Source organism: Zonotrichia leucophrys, chromosome Z, assembly GCF_028769735.1.
Source record: "Zonotrichia leucophrys gambelii isolate GWCS_2022_RI chromosome Z, RI_Zleu_2.0, whole genome shotgun sequence".
Classification (NCBI taxonomy): domain Eukaryota; kingdom Metazoa; phylum Chordata; class Aves; order Passeriformes; family Passerellidae; genus Zonotrichia; species Zonotrichia leucophrys.
In genome coordinates, this window is record NC_088200.1 from 58,690,915 (window position 1) to 58,710,052 (window position 19,138).

A 19,138-nucleotide genomic window follows, 5' to 3' on the forward strand; every position below is an offset into this window, starting at 1 on the left:
TTCTTTAATTTTCTGCATTTATTGTTTTGGCTCTTCTACTATTACTATAAAAACACTTAGTATCAAAGTTGGAGCGGCCAAAGACAACCAGAGAGAAAGAAGGATGCTAAATTACAAATATGATACGACAAAAACCTGCAGTTTGAAAGCCCTGTGGTCTTTTCAATTCAGCAACAGTCTGCATGTTGTTCTCTGTAAAGCATAGCTAAGTGATCAGATTCTTTTTACATGGAAAGCTTCTCCAGGAACCTCCTCTATCTTATAAAGTCTGAGAAGAGTAAAGTATTGATAATTTTTCCAATAAATCTTCACACACACCACAGATCCTGGAAGGCACAAGACTCAGCTGCACTTCCTACTCTATGCCCATTACACTCATCTTACTTTGAAGCAGTAAGTAACAATCCCCAGAAGTTTATTAGGACATTCTGATGAAGCACAATTGCTTTTAAGCAAAGCATTACTAAAATAAACATTCCAGTGTTAATATTTCACTAGGGTGGTCTTCCTTTACTTCAGTTTTGCGGATTGATAAAGCCAGTCTGAACAATAGCAACAGCACTGAGTGCTCAGAGATATTAATTCAATTCCAATTGTTTGGAGAGAGAATCCTCTGTTTTAGACCAAGTTTCCTGCTGATATTAAAAAATACTAAAGTTCAGCTCTCTCTGTCCTGCCCTTTATCCCCCCTCCCCCCACCTTTACTAGCTTCAGAGGTGGAAACGAAATATCAAAGTACAACCTCCAGTTAAAAAATAAATGGGAACTGTGGTGATATTATGAGACGTGGAAACATACTGAACGTGAACAGGGTCTGATCCAAATATACCTGATCCAGTTACTGAACCTGGGCATCTCCACCACCACAGTCCTAAGTCAAGTTAAATTAGAAGGCAAATACCTGCATCTGTGCTATGACCTCCAGGACTGTTACAGAACACCTGCACCTGCTGTCTGTGCCATGAACATGAAACAGATTATTTTGTCACCCAAAATTATTAAAACCCAACATTTTATAGCCATCATCTTCCAATTACTTTATTTCATCCTTTCCCTGTCCTACCTATGTCGCAGATCTACTGAGGTTTTTTCCAACACAGAGGAGTTGCTGTGTGCTTAATAGGTATACTTCGCACTATCCTCCACTATTTAGATACTACTGAAATACCAATAGACAAGGCTCGAGCAGTTCCAGGAGGAAAATCAATGTTAAAGCTTCATCTACATGAGGACAGGGCAGCACAACTTCTCCTCCACGCCCGCTCTTCTCGAGCTAAATCTATTCCTCTTTCACCGCTCTGCAAAAGCCGCCCCCTGTACTCCCTGAGAGCCGGCCCCAAGCAGGGTGCTGGAGATTTCGCCAGCCGGGGCCCGGAGCCGCCGCGGGGGCCGCACAGCCCGCCGCCGCTACGCGATGGTGGCTCGCAGAAGCTGCTCCGCCAGAGCCGCCTTCCCTCCGCAGCATCCAACGACTCTCCCCAGCCGCTACCGCGGGAGCCGGGGCCGGGAGCCGGCAAGGTCCCCCGTCCTGCCAACGGGCCCTGCTAGCCGCCGGTGCCCGCCCTCCGCCCGGGCCCGCTCCCGCCCCGGCTCTGCCCCGAGGGGCGCCCCTCCACCCCACAACCTTTCCCCGCGGCCGCCGGGAACGGGCACGCCGCGGCCGGAGAAGCGGCTCCCAGGCACCCGAGCCGCCGGCGCCGGGCGGGGAGAGAAGCGAGGCGGCGGGGCCCGCACTCACCGGAGAGCGAGGAGCACAAACCGCCGCCGCCGCTGCTGCTCGCCGTCAGGGGCCGCCGGGCGCAGGCACAGGGAAGGGGCGGTGGCGGCGAGCTCCGCCCCGCGCCCCAAGGCCGGAGTGGCGGCGGGATGGCCGCCAGCCGCCCGAGCGGGAGGGAGGGAGGGAGGAGGAAGGACGAGCCAGCGGATGGCCAGCGCGGCGGAGGGGGCGCGGGGCTGGTGAGCTCACCCCTCCCTCCCGCAGCCCTGGCCCCAGAGAGAGCCGCTGCTTTCCTCGGCCAGCCACTTTCACTGGATGGAGGAGGAGGAGAGGGAGCGCTGTGAGTGTGGAAGGGTGGGTAGGAAGGTGGTACCGAGGTCAAGGCCAGATCTGCTGCGGTGAGAGTTATCGGAAAGACGGGCACTGTGACATGGGCAGCAGGGTGAGGCAGTGATGTGCCTTCCTTGTGCCGACCGTAAGTGCACCATGTGCTCACGGCCCGAGCGCCTGCCCAGGCTTCGGAGTCCAGAGGTGCTGTCAGTGAAGCCTGGAAACAGGTGTCGCTCAGGATACCACCTGACACACAGGGCTGCATCCTCATCCTGGAGTGGGAGTGGGACGTCCTGTTGTTTCTCTTGGCAAGAGGAGAGCTGATTGTCCTGGCTGTTGGCAGAAACAGGCTGTTACTTCCAAGCTGGTCAAGATCAATATCATGACGTCAATATTAAAGAACAATATCAGAGTAGAGAACATCCTAGAGGACATAATTTACATCACCCCCATGAGTCTTTATCAGTGTCCAGCGTGTTCCCAGTAGAAGAGTATATGGTTTGGGCCTGAATAATGTTGAGGAATACATTCAGTGCAACTAGTCAGGGTACAGCTGCAGTGGGACAGCACGTTGAGCTCTGGAAAGTAGGAGCCAGAAGTAAGAGGCTAGGAACTGGCACTGACCCAACAAAAACCCTGTGGCCCAGCCAGGTGAGCAGACACTGAGTGACACAGCAGGAGCCAATGGTTCAGATGGAAGACCCCAGGCTTTCACACACTTAGATTGTGAGGGTATAAAAGCCCAGGGTTTGCTTTGCTCGGGGTCCCTCCTCAGAGACACCAGCCTGCACTGTTATTTTGTCACTGCACCATGATTAAACCATTGTAAGAATCCAGGAGTCTGACACTCTGTCATGGGAAGCCTGGGGTCCAGCCAGTAAGGAATCCTGGTCTGACTGGGTGAGAGTGTGGTGTGTAGGGAGTCAAACAGGGCACCTCTCAGCTCACTGGAGCCACCATTGTGAAGTGACCTCTGTTCCAGCTCACATGGTCGCATGGAGTGTGCCTGCCAGAGTGGTTCCTGGATAGTAAGACAGGAAACTTTGCTTAACAATCAAGAAAACTAAAAAGTATCTAATTCCAGGAAAATAATTGTATACATAGTAAAGAGAAGTTGCATGTAAGGAAAGTAAATATTCTGTAAGTCTTGGTGAGGTCTTGGAGGTCACTGGCTAGGAGACATGCTAACCACTGACAGTTGGACTAAAAAAAGGTCCATAATGTTTTGGTTTTACCTGAAGAAAGCTTAGGCTAAGAGCAAACTGAGTTACCTGCTAGCTTTGCTGCAGAGGAGCAAGTCTCAAGTAAGTGAAAATGCAAGTGCTTAGCTCAACTTGTAAAAGAAGGATGAAACATAGAAAATGCCCATGATGTCTCACCTGGATGTTTGTGGGCTGGATTCCTGCACACTGACCTGTGCTGACAGATCCTCCTGCCTACATACACTATCCAGCTGGAACTGTCAGACCAGAAGAAATCAATGGGAAGGACCCCAAGATCTAGCAAACAAGATACATTGAGTAGGATTTTTTTTTAAACTTCGTATGGAAATCCTGGCTTTGACATACCTGGTGTTGATTTCACTGGAACAGTTGAGACTTTTAGGGACCATCTGTAGTTAAACCTGCTATTCTCTGACCTAATATCTCTAAATAGCCTGTAATCTGCAACATATAGTACTTTTGAGTTATTGCTTCCAGGTTAGCCTGCTTTCTGTTCAGGAATAATTCACTTGCACTAAGTTCTTCTTTTAGAATTCTATTGGTTTTTAGAACATATGATTTCATTTACCAGATGGTTAACATGGAACTGGACATTAATTCATAATATTGTTTTCAAACCTTTGGCCAGAGAGGTTCCTAAGACTGAGTTTGGCAGAACACAGTTATGTTTGTAGTTTTGCTTTTGGCTCTTGAAGGTGGAAGCCCATGTTTCTACATGACACCACAAAATAGTAGATTACTCTGATGGTCTGAAAAGCCAGAGAATTTCTAAAACCTCTTAGAGCTTTAGATGTTTCATTATTTGATAGACATTTTTATTTTTGTATATAACTAATAGTAATAAAGGCATTTCAAAAATGTTCCTCTTTGTGGGATTAAGTCCTATAATGCTTCTCTGGGTCACTTCCTTTAAAAATAAAATTTTAAAATTTTATTTTAATTTGGTTGTTGTTCTTGCTGTTTCTAACAGACGAGACTTTCAAGGTCCATGTATATCACTAAGTTTTGAATCATGAAAAAAATCCTCCATACCTAGATACCAAAGCAATTGCTGCAAAATCTGATTGACCTAAAATCTCTTGGACAAAAAGCAAAGACTAGTGAAAATAGCAGGTCAGCAACAGAAATGGGAAATCCATACATCAGCTCTGACTTTTCCCAGTGCATATCTGTAAGGCTTGTACTTTCTGTTCTGCAGGGAGGGAAGGCCCCTGAGGTTGATAGATAGTAGAAGGGAAGATTCTGTGTCCCAGAAAGAGAGAGACAACTGCTTCAGTCTCTGCTTGTTCTTTGCAAGGACACAGAGGCTATAATGGGATTGGAAGACAGGCTGTTCATTCAAGGGTTTATGGCAATGCTGTCTGAATGTTATTGCTGGTGTTTCCAGCATTTTGCTATTCTTCTCATTGGGCTCAGTTTACAATAAGGTATCTTATTTAGCACATGACTAAAAAAGTGAGGGTTTGCCTTTCCCCCAAGGCTGCCAGGAGGTGAGAACTATATTAGATCTATTGTTTGTAAGAAGATGTTTACTGAAATGGGTTCATGGGTTTAGGATCAGATTGCAAGGATGTCCAACAGTTTTCTTGGACAATCGTGCATTGTGCTAAATCAGGATTAAAGAAAATTATTTTCTGTTCTTGCAGTGAAAATTGATGCAAATAGGAATAACAATACCTTTCATGTTGCAATCATGTGTATTCTAGAGTGCTTTTAGGGTTTTTCATTAAATTATTTCACAATAGATGAGGAACTATGTGTCCTTTGTCCTTTCTGTCTTACTGAAATCCATTTCCAAGAAGGTTTGTCTAATATCAGATTCCTTTTGGAGTGCTCTTTGAGGTTATTCACCAACATCCTGGAAGTCCAGGGAGCATATCATATCTGTTCAGTTGCTGACTTCACTATTGTGTCTCAATATATTTCACTCTTTCCAATCCTGTCAAGAAGTTTAAAATGCTTTGAATTGCCAAGAGATTGTTTTCAGCTTGTTACAGTCAATAAAGCCCTAACATGCAGCAGTAGACTTCAGTGTTGTAGCAATCTTCCATGCAGGCTCAGCTGATCACTGTGCCTGCAGCAATCACAGGATTGCTGCAATCACAGGATTGCTGCAATCATTCTCAAGCTGGGCTAGGATAGGTCTGACAGGGAGGCAATAAACTTGAGCTGGCAGCCTAGAGGACCCAGCTTTGGAGCAGTCAGCAAAAAGAAGTGTCTGCATGTGTCCTGCTTTTCCTGGCTCTCTGTAGTATAATGAAAAAGCTTGTTGAGGTTTGCTCTGGAGTGCTGTGTCCCTATAAGCAGCACCTTAAGGGTATATAATTTAACATACTATGTTCTACAAAACATATTAATTTATATATTCAAATGTGTTCAACACTCAGTAAAAGTGTTCCTGACTCTGGGAAGCTATCTGTGAATGAACTGAAGAGACAGTGAGACAGTAGCTTGCAGGTTATGGCTTACAGCTTGTCCTGAGCACAATATGTTTGGAAAATATGTTTGGTGGCTCATGAAGGAGTTAGTGGTGAGATTTCATTGTTAGTCATGACTGTTTTAAGCTGTTCAGATTGTAGGAGTAGAAGTCTGAAAATAGAGAGTTTGAGAGCTACCAGATGACGTCTCAGAAATACCATAGTAGATTCTGATTACTGAACTGAGGGCCTACTGCATCTCCCTCTTTCATTAGATGATTGTGCATCCTCCAAAGGAAATTCTGTGGTTGGCATATTTTAATAAATGTTATAATTTGCTTCTGATCTTAGCACTGGTTTCCTTAACTGTCTTTCTTTAAATGAGTCTTCAGAAAATTGCAGTTACATTTACTGAACTTAATTTTCAGCAGCAAAACAAAGATTAAAGTTCTGCCATCTACTGGTTAAATGGGGTTCAGCGGAGGCTTGTTGTCGCTCTTGTGAGAGGGCATTGACTTGGGAGTTCAGATCCTCCTCTTAGTCCCAGGCAGAAACTCACAAACATGTATTGTCAAGGAATACTACTGTTTTCTTGCAGAATAAAAGCATTTGTTTGACTGTGCCACAGGAACCGAAGGAAAGGGACTTGAAGAATAAATTGTCTGAGACAAGTAAAACTCTTCACTGCCAACACTGCACCTTCAGCACCAGACTACGTAATGCTTTTGGAGAACTTCTTCCAAAGTAGATCATCTGTGATCAGCTTATAATTGCTGTACAGAGCACGAGAAAGAAAAACTGTTTGCACCATTGAAGTGGAAGGATTGTTCTTGTCCCTTTCAAGAGTAATGATATAACTTGCAGTAAAGGCAGAAGTCTTTGCTGACCACCAGTGTCTTTCCTCGCATATTGGGAAGAGTGTAGAAGACTAACCCAGACTAGACTCCTGTGAATGCTCATTTGAAAACAACCCATATTCAAAATCTTATTTAAACCTTTGGTGTACAGGCAATGTACAACACCCTTTCACACAGTAAGCCTGGACTTACGCTGTTCTTAGTTTGTGTTGCAGTAGCACTAACACTCCCTTACTGAGCTCAGGACTCTGGCAGAACATGTTACCCATCTGCTAGATCAGGATGAAGTGGAGAGTAAACTAATCCAGAAAGCTGGTAGAAGAAACAATCTCTGGAGCCCAGGCAGTTTACCATCTATCACGTGGCTAGTCTAAGATAGCAGTTTTCACTTTGCCACTGTACATGTCTAAAGAACTTGCACACGCAGTCCCTAACCCTTACCTAAAAGGCACCTGTTTCCTACTACATGCTTGCTACATGCATTTGGTGACTGGTAAATGTAACAACCTTGGACATTCACTGCAGCACTACCCTTTCATTCCCTGTACTGACTAGTAATTGCTTGTAGTTGCTCTGACATCTAAAACTTCATTAAAAACAATTATAGAAAGCACATTATAGAAAGCAATAGAAAACATCCTTTTTGAAAAGAGGTCCACATTTTATGCTGCCTATATGTACACATTTTGCTCAAAGAGCATTAAAGATGGACAGAAGAGCAGTAGGAATTCCTTTGCTGCACACTAATGGTAGACTTTTTCTGTAACATTTTACTTATTGTTATGCCTAAACATGAGAGAGTGTTCTTAACTACTTTTCAGTGAAAAATTGGATACTGCCTATTTTCCCAAGATGTTTGTACTAGTATTTTGCTTTTTGATTCCTCAATTTTCCCCCAGGAAAATTACCATGCTGAATAAAACCAGCAATCACAATTAAAGAATAGTTGCTCTACTTAGTTGCTTCCAAGGCTTCTTGAAGAAAGGAGATCAGATCTCCTATGACATGGCACAGTCAGGATGGATGCTTCCCTGACATATTTTCCTGCCTCTGCGGGTAGAGAGCAAATGCATCGTGATGGATATACCCTGACTGCTAGTGCAAGTGAGAGCACAGAGCTAAATTACATCTCACAAAAGTTGTACTTTTCACCCATTTGCAAGTAGTTCAATTCTTTGCACACAAACATGGAAGAAAGGGATAACATAGCAAAGAACACAGATGGGCTTTTTTACCCTGTCTAGATGTCATGAGAGTAGGAAATCCTCTACTACTCCTCTATGTGCAAATAGTACCTCTATTGTTAATCTCTCTCCAGTGAACAAACTGCCTCATTTACCAGAGACCTTAATGAAAAGCTGCCATTCTGCCAAGAGAAAGCTATCCAATGGGATCTCCTATGAAATGTCCTATGAAGTGTTACCAGGCCCTCAGTGCTTCATTTCCACCCGTGAAATCTCATTCACCCTTTTTATTCCTAATGCACTTCAACACTTCAGTGCTTAGATTTCCATTGTGTCAGTGGTCTGTGGTGGGAATCTGTTGCAGCAGACCTCTTGTTAGGGGTAGAAATGAGCCAAGACACAGATTCTCATTTAACAAAGTGAAAAGGGTCTCAGTTTATTCTTCTTTAGAGCCTAGCCATCCTGACTCTGACTACAGCAAGCTTCTACTGTTGGTTTCTCTGGCAGATTCTGACTGCTGGCTATTTCCTGCTGGAAAATAACTCCAAGTATTTCCTTGCTGCCTCTGACCACAGACTTTCACCTAGCTCAACTATGACTGCAAGCCAGTCTCTTAACTCCATCAGACTCAGACTGACCTCACAGCAGACCTTTTTCAGCAGCAACTCTCTTTCTTGTTTTGTTCTTCTTTGCCTCTTTGGATTGTTCCTTATTCCTCAGGGCTCCTCTACCTGCTCAAGGTCTTCTTCCTCAAGGCTCTCCCTGACTGGCCAACCCACCTCTTTTATCACACTTATCCTTATTAGTCACAGCTGCAAACCATTAAGGGCAAGGCTTTTCTTTTTCTTCCGTAATTAGAACTACTGGGACTTATCAGGGGCAAGGTCACCTATATTTCCCCCTTTTAATTAAAAAACATGTTTAAGTAGACATATTTACATGTTCTGCTTAGGATTAACAATTATACAAATATTTAAATAAAATACCTGTGTTTTACTAGCATATAAAATTGCTCTGTTTCTGGTTCTTGAGCTGGCTTACCTCTCCGTTGTCAACCTGATGTCTCACAGCTCTCTGTGGTCACCATATTGATGATTCTGTCTCTCGGAGCTCTGTTGCTGCTCCCCTGTTGCTGCTGGCTGCTTTAGCCACACCGCCCTGCCGCGCCCTCGGGTTGGAGCAGTGAAAGAGCCGGGGCAGCCAGGGCCAGCAGGGCGCTTGCCAGTGCACCCAGCAGGAGCCAGGGGAACACGGCACTGCTCCAGGGCCCTATCGGACTGCAGCCGTACCTCTTTTTACAATCGGAACCCGGATTTCTGCAGCTCTTCTCCCTGCTATGCTATTTCTCATTTCTCACAGCTCTTTTTTGGCCACTGTCTCCCTGCAACTCCAAGCTGTGTTCCTTCCTATGACTCAAAAGCCATATTTCTCCATAGCTCCTGGCTGTCTTATCCTGGGCAACTCTCGGGCTGCCTTATCTCTGCCTTCCTTCTTATCATGTCTTCTCGCTATCACGTCAATCACATCAGGCATCACGAGATGTACCGGGCGCTCTTCTTCAGGTATATGTCACAAGGAAAACATGCAGAAGCAAGAGAACTAATGTATTCAGGGGTTTACTGTTCCTCAGTCATAACCAGCGAAACAGTGCTGCTGATCACTCCATGCTGGTTTGGAGTCTTTGGAGAAGTCAGATGCAAAAGTAGCAGAAGACCTTTTAGAAAACTTGGCTAAATTGTTTAGTTTAATGGATCTAAATTCTCATGAAAGGGTGGCTTTCATATCCAGAGCACTAGAATAGTCCAGCAGGGAATCGGGAATACACAGACATCCAAAACTACACCAGTTACCAGTACTACTACCCTGTGGAGAGAGCAAAACTATAGTGAATCTCAGTATCACTTGCACTCAACAGATGGTCAGGGCTGTGCAAACATGCTGGTGGAATACTCTTTGTCCCACAAATACCACAGTGTAGCTCAGGCAATACTACAATTTCTCTGCTTAAAAAATAAGACCAGCGCATCAGTTGTTTTTATGACACACACAGAAATATCCTTCCATAGAGAAGGGCCCACCCTTCGTGCAACCACTGCTAAAATTCACCTGGTTTCTGTTGTTGGTAGTTCATGGAGGAAAACTAACAGTATGAACAGCATTGTGTGAACAGTATCACACAACTTCGCTGAAAAAAGACCCCCTGTATAATGAGTACCTAGATAGAAAAGGACAGCTTTTCTTCAGAGTTCCACCCAAGCAGACCTCATCCTGCAGGGGATTGCTAGGAAATCTTTTAAACCGTCTGATGGGAACTGGGGAAAGTAATGACACAGAAGATGGTCAAGAAGACAGCAGTCCTATTGAGCTTGACTGAATGTTGTTGTCATTGGCTGCTGTGTAAATCTGATGATTCAATGACTCTGAAGACACTTTTGGAATTTGAATCCTGTTTCTTGGCTTCTAAAAGAAGGGCTCTTCTGGTCTTTTAGAAATGATTGTTGGAATGTTTATACTGTCAGTATATATTATTTATGGGGGAAAGAAAAAGAAAAAAAAAGAGGAAAGCCAACAAAAAGTAGCCAAACAAACCAATCAGAGCAGTTGCTGGGACTGATTAAACAGTCTTCAGTTTCTGATGCACTGTTTCCTTTTGCACAGTCTTTCAATAAAGCATAAACATGGGGCTTGTTCTTCACGGCCTACCAATACCATCTCTGCTCTGAGAAAGCCTCCTTGCGTTCTGCCCTCTTCCAAGGCAGATCTTGAAAGGCAGGGAAAGCAATTGAATAATTGATTTGCAATACTGGTGCCAAAAGTACTCTGAGACAAGCCAAGCAGCATAATGTGAGATGCACATCCCAGAGACTGATACAAGAACTTGCTTCCACTGCCATGAGTAACATACACACCTTTCAGACTGCATGCTCCTCTACCTCCTTAAGATCTTCTTCCTCAAAGAGGAAGGATCTCCCTGATCAACCAATCTACACCTTTTATCACAATTACCTTTATTAGTCACAGCTGCGACCCATTAAGGGCAAGGCTATTTAATTAGTACAACTGTGACTTATTGGGGATGAGGTCACTAATAATCTCTTCTTCTACAGCTACAGGAATCTGCATGATTCATGGTTATTCTGTCCTGTAACCAGCCTGTAGGTGACTCCCTGGATTTGGGATGAGCTTTCAGCTTCTTTCCAGGCCCATCACAGCTTTGGTGCTGGAGGTGCTGGTGCCTGTTCCCATATTGGAATGCACAGGTGCAGTGGTAGGCCCATTTTTAAGTTGGATGCTCATTTCTTTTGGCCCATGGGGAATTTGAAGACATCAGTTCTGCAATAATAAGGGTCATTGCCCCTTTTCCTCTGGAATGTTACACTGTTGTCCAAGCTATAGGCTGCCTTGCACGCCTTGAAAATTTCTATCAATGACTGCCTGTTGGTCCTGTTTGGTTATGTAACAGAGAACACAAGCAAGTTTTAAATTGTTTTACTTGCAGCATAGGCTGGAAAACTCACATTCTTTCTGAAATCTTGAACTAAGTTACACATCGTGAAGTTTCATCTGTATAACAAGGTGATGAAGCAAGTCAACAGTACTGCTGGAACAATATGGGGAACTGCTTTAATACCAAACTTGGATCTAACTGTAAGGTTACCCCTGCTCTGAGCTAGAGTCCTCTCCTATTCCACATTATTCAATGGAATAAACACCTACAAAACCAGTGCTTGCAGCAGCCTACTCGTGAATTATCTTTCCATTAATCAACCACGGACTGCACTCAACAGAACCCATTTTAGTTACAAACTGTTAGAGAACAGAAGAAGGAAATGTAGTGGTAACCAGGGATAGCAATTGGGGACTTGGCACATAACAGACCAGTTTATTTTTTACAGATAGAAATACACTGCTGCCTCTCTTTCTGTTTTCTTTATTGTGGAACATAGCATTTCCAAGTCAGTGCTTTCCTGATCAGGGAGTGTTTACTTCTGTTCAGCTGTCCCGGAGGAGAGCAGTGATCCACTGGTGAGGGGCAGCTGGTTTTAGCACAGCACTCCCATTACAGAGGACACTAAAGGTGCACAGAAGAGCTGCTGAAGACTGTGCTGGAGCCAGCACGACAGCATGCCCCTTAGCACCAGCCCAGATACTGCTCCAAGAGAACATGGGGAGCCCTGCAGGTGTAAGGTTATATGCAGTGCCAGGTTCCTCCTCCCAGGGTGATACTGAGAAGGTTGAGGTCTGGCTGAGGTGCAGGGCTGAGGTACAGAGCTGCCTGGTGCAGAAGCTATGGGAGAAGGCAGCAGACCACATAGCACCAGGGAGGATGAGCAGGAAGGCAACAGGATCCCTCCAAGGAGGTGCCTGTGCAGAGGTGAGTGCTGGAGCCCTCTGCAGCAATGACAGGGGCAGGACTCTGGCTGAGTGAACAGCACTTTGATTCAGGCATCACCGCCAGTCAGCTCAGCTGTGCACACCCAGAGAACTGTGCCAGGCCATTGACTTCTCAGGAACCAAGGAGTCTACACCACAACTTATCAGGGCCTAACAGAACCATCCTGAGCAGGACTAGGCAAAACTAAAATTGCTGCGACTGTACTCTTGCACCAAGGCAGGTTAACTACAAAAATCAACCATCTTACATTATAGACATGTGTAGCCCCACCCTTGAGGCCATTGTGTTCTCCTGTAGAGCAGTGGGTTGTAGTAGTTTAATTACATTACTATTTAATTATCACTCAATAATCGTTTAATTATAATTTGATAATTATTTAATCATCAACAAACCCCTTTAACTCCACAGTGATGTCTTATTTTAAGAATTTATCTTCAATAGCTGCTTAAGAGGTGGGACAGCTAAAAGGCAAGGCTGGACTCTGTAGTAGATTTGGACTAGCAAGGTGGGAAAATTGAGACTCTCAAGGTGGAAATGTTGGGAGCTTGTGACTCCTGGCAACAGGAGAATGACTCCTCCTGGTCATGTAGGTATGAACTGAAGGCACTCATGTGCTATACTGTGGCAACAAATAAACAGAAACAAGCTTGGTTGGTAGACATCTGAGCCCCTCATAAGGACAGAGCAAGTCATGGTGGCTGGAGATTACTTTTGCTGACCTCTCTGTCTCAGAAGGTTTGCTGCTTGTCAGGGCCTTTGATCTGACAAAGCCCACAGACCACAACCTCCTGTCATCCATGTGGCCACCAGTGACACAGCCAAAGGAGGATCTCATGCATGAACACATCACTCTGGAGTCTAGCATACATGGTATTTCTTTACATTCTTGCTGGGAATAGATCTCTCCTGTAGGCCAACAGGTACTGTCAGGCATAGAAATAATTGAATAATAGAATAATTACACATATATACATACATTAAAAAGGGTGTTTTATTTACTGGGTTTCTGATATATTATTAGAGTGTAGAATCAGAAATTGCAATGTGGTTTTAACAACAAGACTTGGACATTTTCAGAGTGCACAACTCTTACTAAACCTTAACAGCAATCTGTTATTCCATATGTGGGTGTTCTGCATATTTTGCATGTCAGAGTGCATTAAGGTACTCTATTAATAACAATTGTTTTCATGTTCCCTAGGTCCAGAGAGAAAACATGACTAAAGACGTTAAACTGGCAATTCTTTACAAGAAAAAAATAGCTGTTTTTTGGTTGATTGGTTGGTGTATTTCTCCCAGAGAAATACAACAATTTGCTTAACTCTGAGCAAATCCTTTATGTACTCTGTCACGAAGTTATTTGTTCTAAAACTTAAAAACTGGAAATAAGCTATTAAATATTAAAATCAGTGTATTTGAAGCACAAATAACTTGCCTGTCCTATCATCATGTTTGCTAGCTGCCTGGGCCTTAAATTTCAACCTTTTGACTTAGCTATGTTGTTACACAGTTTTCTTTACTTTCAGCTCTGATATGGTTTATTATTTACTAAATCTCAGTTTTGTTAGCAGAACTAGGGAAACTCCTGAAATAGTAAGGCGTGTAAATGCTAAAATAAAGTATGAGTTCTACAGTTATGTCTGCTTCTGATAAATGCATCTATGTTTTCATTAAATACTTACTACTGCTAACTATAATGATTTTGGTGAAATAAAGATGGTTTTCTTGATGGGATTTCTGTAGGGGTTTTTTCCCCCACAACAGATGGATGAACTTGTACTGAAGGACTTTCTTCTAAATCTCTGTACCTATGTGAAAAGTGCGCATATATTTGATATATAAACATTAATACATAATTTTGTTTAGATTATGCAGTCTAATGTGTCCCTTATTACAACCTTTATTTGAAAAGGTATAGTTAATCTGGCAACCAAATAAAAAGTTGAAAGACCTACCATATCTTATTGCATAACTTGGAACTGATCAAGAACTTTTCTGGCTTTCCATGGCAGGGCTTTTGCTTCTCTTATTCAGGGGCTGTTGGTGCTTTTAACTAACAAGTCAGCACTTGATTTATTTCTAGTGTGATTAGAACAGTTTTTTTAAAGACTTTCTTTCAGGAAGGAAGTAACTGTAGAGCTATTATGAAGAAAAAATACCCAAACCCAAACTAATTATGTGCTAGGTACTAACCCTTTTTTCTCTCTTTGGTTTTTTTTGGTAGTGTAGGTATAAGAAACTGAATTTATCTTTTATTTTCCATTTCAAGACAAAGAGGGCATAAACCTGATCTAATACTTTTATTGTCTCTTCAGCTGTGAGACTTTGGGGAAAAAAAGAAAGGTAGCCTATTTAAATGAACATCAGGATTTACCTTTAATTCAGACATCACCAACTTGGAGAGGTGAAAAAACTGCAAATCTGAAACCTCTCTTGCCTAGGAAGGTGATACTTCGTGAGCCACTTCCTTTCATGTGCAAAAAGAAGCATTATCCCTCAGTTTCCAAATATTGATGTGCTGGTTTAAACCAATAAAACCAACCCCCCTGTAGCTCTTCTTCCCTGCTGGTTGCCAACAGGAGGGCACATTCAAAGCTTTGGTTCTTTGAAGCCACAATTTATTTTAAACTTTCCTTTTCAACCTCCACATATGGTTTGTGTCATTCCTCTCTTTCAATTACTTGCAGTAATGAAGGGAATTCAGAAAACAGAAGTCAACAATGCAGAAGATTTCAGTAATCTAGAAACGCTTTTGCTTATGGCTCTATGGGACAGGTACCACGGGATTTCACCCTTCCACAATTCACCAACACATAAAGAACACATTTTATAGGAACAGAAACTTAGCAAGCTACTCCAGCATTTGGGAAGCTAATGACTCCCACTCCTATCATGTCAGTGGATGGATGAAATTGTTTGTAGCACTCTGAGAAACAAGGAAATGGGAAGGCCAGGAGAGACCACTAAAAAACAGCACAGCTCCATCTGCTTTTCATCCACTACTTCCATATTAATACAGTCTTATAAAATCCTCTGGATCTCACCTGGACCTGACATGATTACTTATTTTCAGGTTTTTTGAAGCTTGCTTACAAATAAATTGCTTCATGAAATAATTGAGTAACTGAATTTCAACAGTCTGAGTGACAAAAGAGCTCTGGTATAATGAACTGTGTTCCTTAAAGGATAAAAACATGATGTGATGTTGACACTACATCAAACTTATTTAATCTTGTACATAAATTTTGGATGATGTACCAGAACTTTCACTTCTCAGTTGCAGCAAAGGCTTTCTATCTGTCACAGTATGTTTTCTCCCTAGATCTAAAGAGTACAAGAAGGTTACAAAAGGCTCAGAAGATCCAAGGTGCAAAGTTTGTTCCATTTATCAAAAACACCTCTACCAAGCCAAGAAACTTGTAAAAAGGACAAGTTTTTTGTACCGCCTGCCCAGGAGTTGTATAACTTGAGTTTAATGAAGTTATACAATCCAAAGTGCCACAAAATGTTTATCAGGATGTAAAAAGAAGTAAATTTTCTTTTCAGAGGCCTTACATTTTTTTTCCTAATCTTGTTTCACTAATCTTGTCAAAACAAAGACAATGGATGTTCAAAGAATTTTATTTGTTTTTATCTTGAGGCACTTCTTTATTTAAAAAAATATAAAGGTATACCTAAGAAATGGTAGTTTTATCCTGTTGGTTTCATCTTTCAGTTACCAACCTGTCAAGCAACAGCTCCTGCATGAGAAAAAAACCACTTCTAATAAGTTATCACATTTGTGAATGTGACAGCTACAGTAATAATTCTTTACCTCACTTTTTTTCTACTGTCTAGGGCAGCAGATGTGCCACACATGTGAAATGGAGAGGGTGGCTAGCCTTCCACTGCTGCCACACTCCATGGCCACTGGCAGCAGATGTTTTGGCAGGCTTCGCTGATGACAGCCCTTGGATGGTTTAGGTCGTTTTCACAGGTTATACAGATTGCTCAGAGATAAGATGAGAAATTAAAGCACAGAAAGTTTAGTTCTTGCCCCTGTGTTACAGCTTATAAGTATTTATCTGGAGAGTAAGTTTGTTAAAATATAGCCACAATCGCACAGTTAATTTATATCTAAACTACAAAAACTACCATTCTCCAGTCTTCTATCAAAGAAACCTTGTAACTACCTGCCTGGATAAGTGATTCAGTAATGTAAGTAATTATTTGTTAACTGAATGCATTTTCACCTTTTTATAAAAAGATTAATTGATTACTTCCTCAGGCTTTTGAAACAGTCAAATTCTGATACAATTATAAGGTAGTTCCCCAGATTGTAGGAAAGACATGTTCATATGAGTTCCAGCTTTCCAAATCTTGGGCCTCTGACTCTTAAGAGGGGAAAAACTATTAGGTCAATACAAAAGAAACACATTTAAAGAGGACAGGATAGGTTGAAAAAAAGGCAGGACAGGTCAATGGAAAGCCCCTCTGCTTTGACTGCATTTAGGGTAAAGAGGTTTCTCCTCAAATCCAGCCTGAACACCTAGTTTGAAGTTGTGCCATTTGTCTCTTGTCCTTACAGTGTGCATGCCTGTAAAGAACCTTGGTCCTTCCTCATAAAAAACCTCTCTGTCAGTAGTGATGGGGTGCTAGGAGATCTCCTGGCAACTGTCTGTTCTTCAGGCAGAGTCCTGCTCCCTCAGCCTTCTCTGCATGGGATAAGTGCACCATCACCTAGCCACCCTCATGGTTCTCCACTGAACTTGCTCCAGCAGTTTGTCATGCTCTTCCTTTATGGACGTCAAAGCTGAATGCAATAGTCTAATATTGTAGTGCTGGGGAGACAGTAATAATCCCTCCTCTCAGCTGACTAGCTGTGCTCCTGGACAGCACAGGATACTGTTGATCCTGGTTGTTGCCAGTGTGCACAGCTGGCTCATTGACAACCAAGACACCCAGGACCTCTTCTGCAGTGCTACCCTGCTGTCTGCTCATTTGGATGTCAGAGAAGGTGTGTCCCCTGACAGACAATCATGGTAACAATGATTGAGAGGAAAGCTGATGTACTCAACAATTTCTTTCGCTGCAGTCTTCAGTGGTAACCCCTTTCCCACATCCCTTGAGTGGACAAACAGCAAGATGGGGACTGTGGGAGCAAAGTCTTTCCCACTCTAAGTAAAAATCAGGTTCGTGGCCACCTGAAGTACCTAAAAGACTACAGGAGCCAAGGAGATGCATCCTAGAGTTGTGAGGCAACGAGCTGATGTAGGATGTAGTTGCCAAACCCCTCTCCCTGACATTTGAAAAGTTGTGGCTGTCAGGTGAAATCCCAGGTGACTGGAAAAGGGAAAATGTTGTACCCATCTTTTAAAAGGGTAGAAAGGAGGACCCCTGGAACAGCTGAGCTGTGAGCATCACCTCTGTGCCTGGGAAGATCATGGAACAGATCCTGCTGGAAGCTGTGCTAAGGCACATGGAGGACAGGGAGGTGATTTGGGACAGCCAGCACGGCTTTACCAAGGGCAAGTCCTGCCTGGCCAGCCTGCAGGCCCTCTGTGATGGAGTGACTCCACTTGTGGACAAGGGAAAGGGAGCAGATGTCATTTATCAGGACTTTGACATGGCTCGCCACAACATCCTTCCCTCTAAAATGGAGAGAGATGGATTTGATGGGTGAACTGTTACATGGATAGGAAATTGCTGGCATCCAGAGGGTATGAGTTCCCTCTCATACCTCAACAGCTCAGAGTTCCAATGGACATCAGTAACCAGCAACCAGTGGTATCCCTCAGGGTTTGTATTGGGACCATTGTTATTTCATACATTAAGTGCATCCTCATCAAATTTGCAGGTGATGCCAGGCCAAATGCTGAGGGTGACATTCCTGAAAGACAGGATGCCCACAGAAGCACCTGTACATGCTCAAGAAGTGGGCCCATGGAAATGTCATGAGGATCAACAAGGCCAAGCTCACGGTGCTGCACCTGGGCCAGGACAACCCCCAGTATCAGGGGACAGGCTGGGCATGAGCAGATGGAGAGCAGCCCTGCGAGAAGGACTTGGGGGTGCTGGTGGGTGAGAGGCTGGACATGACCCAGCCATGGCACTCCCAGCCCAGAGAGCCAAACGTGTCCTGGGCTGCATCCAGAGCAGCGTGGGCAGCAGGGCAGGGAGGGGATTCTGCCCCTCTGCTCTGCTCTGCTCTGGGGAGAGCCCACCTGGAACCTGCATCCAGCTTTGGGCTCCCAGCACAGGGAGGACATGGAACTACTGGAGTGGGTCCAGAGGAGGGACACCAAGATGATCAGAGGGATGGAGCATCTCTCCCACAAGGAAAGGCAGAGAGAATTGGGATTGTCCAGTCTGGAGAAGAGAAGGCAACTAAATGTAGATTTCCAGTACCAGAGAGGAGCTTACAAGAGAGCTCTGGAGACTTTAAAAATAAATAAAGGTGAGTATTGGCAGAAGGAGGAAATTACTTCAAATTGAAAGACAGTAAGTTTAGGTTGGATATTACAAGAAAAAAACTATATTCTGTGGGGGTAATGAGGCACTGGAAAAAGTCACCAGAGATGCTGGGGATGCCCCAGCCCTGGCAGTGTTCATGGTCAGGCTGAATGGGACTTTGAGCAAATTGGCCTAATGAAAGGTGTCCCTGCACACGGCAGAAGAGTTAGATGATCTTTAATGTTCCTTCCAATCCAAACCAACCCTTTGATTTTATGGTGGGATTCATTTCTTATATCTGTTCAGGGATTAATTTCTTATGTCTGTTCAGGTCCCTGTAGATGGCAATGTAATGTCTGCTCCCTCAGCTTGGTGTCATGTGTGAGCTTGACATCCCTTGACAATACTGCTCTCCGTCACCTTCTCATGATCTTGATAAACACGCTGAATGCCCAGGGCGCAGGAGAGACCGCTGTAACACTCCTCCCATTATGGGCCTCCAGGGAGAGTTCAAGTATAACCCATCAACCCCAACCTTCTGAGTTCAACCATCCAGCCTGTTTTTTACCCATCTCATTGTCC

General features: G+C 43.6%; 1 protein-coding gene and 1 pseudogene across 2 annotated transcripts in view; one reads left to right on the plus strand and one right to left on the minus strand.

The window, feature by feature from the left end:
* Positions 1–19,138, minus strand: part of ACO1 (aconitase 1) — a 55,194-nt gene that overhangs the window by 34,398 nt on the left and 1,658 nt on the right. The window contains exon 1 of one of the 2 annotated variants that reach the window (XM_064736349.1): positions 1,739–1,873. The exons of the other annotated variant lie outside the window; for it this stretch is intronic. The gene's annotated coding sequence lies outside the window, so the exon portion shown is untranslated. Of the gene's footprint in view, positions 1–1,738; positions 1,874–19,138 lie in introns of those variants that run through there. 2 annotated transcript variants of the gene reach the window in all.
* Positions 9,226–10,102, plus strand: LOC135460123 (Golgi to ER traffic protein 4 homolog; annotated as a pseudogene).